Raw genomic sequence first — 3,170 nt, 5'->3', positions numbered from 1 at the left:
GCTCCGGTATTTTAATTGAGCTTCTAGGTTTTTTAGAAACAGGAAAATTTTTCTTTTTAAAAAACTTTTTAAACTGCACTATATTTCACTCTTTTTAAAAATAGAGTGAAATTTTTTCCACAAGAAATGTTGGGCATTTTGGTAGGCGAACCTGTATAGTCTTTCAATTGGTTTGCATGTTGAACAGTGTCAACGTTAAAAACTGAACTTCTCTTTTATTTTTCTTCTAATAAAAACACACACTATAAATTATAATCTCTGTTCTTTTAATCTCAACCTCTTAGTGCGGATCCATGCCGGCAGTGCGCGATTGTCCAGATTCGTGGAGGAGTAGGGGCTCCGACCAATGTAGCTGACAACAACTGCACCACCGACATTTTTCTTCTACAAACTTCCAGCGTTCTCATATTACTTGAACCTCTAAAATTATACTTATTGAACTTCATGTGGTTTTTGCAAAGAACTCGCTAGCATTTTTTGTTTTGTTGAATTCCATTTTGCTTTCCAAGGATTTTTTAAACATAAAAACTTTATTTGTTTTCAATGAATTTTTGGATTACAACAAGCACCCATGGAGCATGCGCACTTTGCACAACCAATTTTGAATGAAGTGCTATTTTTTGTGCACTTTTAAAATACATATAACACGGTGCCAAACTACAGAAAAAATACCAAATCCAAACTGCTCCCGTATACATTACCGAGCTCAACCTCAAGCATGGAACCTCAAGTACGGCCAAACATCAAGACCAATAGTCAGGAACCTAAAGCATTATACCACTACTGAAGCTATACGGCCAACTAGCAATTTGCAAAACAAAACAAAACAAATGGAACGGCCAGGTGCTCCATCAAAGGGAACAATTTTTTTCTTTGAGACCACCTCTAATTTGCTGCAAGTCTACAACAATCACAAAACACAACATTTGAACCTACTGTTGTTTTTTCTTCTTCTCCAATATATATTGAACTGCTGAGGTGGCATAGTTGAATGGTTGAGGCACTGCGGCGCCGGCTGTAGGTGGTGGACCTAAGTTGCAGTGGCACGCGCGACCAGGTGCAGGTCGAGAATTCTCCCAGCTGTAGGTCGAGACCTCCCCCATCTGCAGATGGAGCCACTCTAACGCAGCAGCGGCAAGATGATAGGTAGGTCTTTCGAAAAACAAAAGTGAGAGAGACATTGTTTTCTCCTTAGGCATTACACCGAACAACTGTGGATCGCCATCTTTGGCCACTGAAAAACAAAACCCAACAAAGATCAGGCATGGACACTTCGCTGCAGCAAATGGTAGCTTGTGGATCATTTTACCTGTGGATCCTGAGGGGTTGCAGTACAGTTGGAATTTCGTCCGTCCGTAGCTATGGCCTGTGAACTTCGTGCGGCGATGCAGTCGACCTGCAGGAGCATGGTGGAGGAGACCGAAAATGGATCCCTAAATGTGGTGGTAAGCCTAAACACCCTTTTTACATACAAAAAGAAAAAAAGAAAATGTGTGCCGCATGAGAAATGTGGCCTTCTCTGCACCACATGTTGCATTTCTATCTTGTCAAGCTCTGTCTACTGAGCTATGTGCTCTCGACCAAAGGTAGCATGGCAGGAGCAACTAGTACTTGCTTCATCAGAACAAAAAAAGAGCTAATCAAAAAAATGCTTCAGTTCTAGCACGCATAATAGCAAACACATAGAGTGCACCCGGTTCACATTCAGAATACATAAAGATTGGCTTTCTGGCTAAGCATCAGCACATGGTACTATGAGTGAACCTCCAGCACAGTTTCCCTAGTGCTATCGAGAGGAGAAAAATGCAGGTAGGTACCTTTGCAGTGGGTGTACCCGTCATCGTCGTAGCGGACGCCGTTCACCATGGGGCACTCGCACACCCTGCCCCGCTACGTGTCCCTGCACACCGTCATGTTCATCGCCTCGTCCCTCCAGCACCCGCCGTTCTGGTGCAGGCACTCATTCGTCTCCATGTCTGCAGAGAAAAGCTCATCAGAAGTTCATCGTCGATTCACCCTTCTTGTCGTCGAAAATGAAGGCCTTGGTGCTCACCATGGCTCAGGCAGACTTGCGGCTCGGTCCCCTCCTTGAAGCTGACGCACGCGGCCTTGAGCACCGCCGTCCTCTCCAGCTTCCCTGCACGCACACACCACACATCATGTCAGTTCTTCCGTCGCCAGAGAAATGAAACAGACGGCGCAGCAACGGCCAACGGGCAAACCCACATCTATACTGGACGTCGTGTATGACGAGCGTGGGCAGGATGGTGACGTCCCCCGCGCGACCCGCGCCCGATCCGGTCCTCCTGCTCCTTGGACAACACGGCATTGTCAGCATCAGTGTCGGGGTCGCCCATGCACGCCAGCACCTTCTCCAGCGACAGCCCGAGCGAGGCCACCACCTCCTCAGCGCACGCCTTGCTGTACTTCTTCTCCTTCATGGAGCACCGCAGCTTGTAGTCCATGGTGAAGTCCCACCACGCCCACGGCTGCCCGCTCTTGTTGGCCACCCGGTGCACGCATAGCTGCCGCAGGTTGTCCACCACCACCTGCTTCCCCTCGTACCCCTCCCCGAAGTCCTCCTCTGGGTCCGGCATGCAGTACCTGCACGCCCAACCACATCGTCTCAAGCTCTTGCCATGACAGGTACCAGAGAAAGCTTCCTCAACCAGCAATGGCGTGCCAAACTGAGAGTAACAAAATCATTTTTTGGGTGTGCCAAACTGAGATAAGAGAGACTGAGAGGGCATCATCAGCACATGAGACTATGGAGAGAAAGAAAGAGCTTCAACCACACATCGACACATGCCCAGAAGCTATTTGGGCAGTGAGTCGAAGTAGGAGCTCACTATTGGCTTTGAGCCAGCTGGTTGCATGAGTTGAACGGCATGGAGGGGCTGCATCGAACTGCTGCATCTCCCGCCGGCTCGAGCCACCTTCGCTTGACACCCTTGCAGCCTAGACAGTTAAGTTCTGTGCAGTTCAATCAGTCGACACAGTAAAGTTCAGTTAAGAAAACTTCAGAAACAAGAGAAGAAATGCATCAGTTTTGTACATAAGAAACACAAAATCCGACAACCACTAGTCGAGGTCGGCGACATCCGCTGCGGGAATGAGATTGCCGTAGCTAGTGGGAGCTTGGGTGTGAGTAGCCTCGAAGAAAACACCAG

At 47.9% G+C, this 3,170-nt stretch overlaps 1 pseudogene across 1 annotated transcript; it reads right to left on the bottom strand.

Moving 5' to 3' along the window:
• Positions 1 to 583: 583 nt before the first annotated feature.
• On the bottom strand, positions 584 to 2,916 carry LOC147959478 (vacuolar-sorting receptor 4-like; annotated as a pseudogene). Its single transcript, XR_015609895.1, has 5 exons — positions 2,806 to 2,916; positions 2,227 to 2,687; positions 2,054 to 2,137; positions 1,310 to 1,976; positions 584 to 1,234 (listed from the first exon to the last, which is right to left on the bottom strand). The product of XR_015609895.1 is annotated as a vacuolar-sorting receptor 4-like (transcript).
• Positions 2,917 to 3,170: the final 254 nt, after the last annotated feature.

This window comes from Triticum urartu, chromosome 7A (assembly GCF_056163025.1).
Source record: "Triticum urartu cultivar PI428250 chromosome 7A, HENAU_Tu73, whole genome shotgun sequence".
Lineage (NCBI taxonomy): Eukaryota > Viridiplantae > Streptophyta > Magnoliopsida > Poales > Poaceae > Triticum > Triticum urartu.
This window is presented reverse-complemented; position numbering and strand designations above follow the sequence as displayed.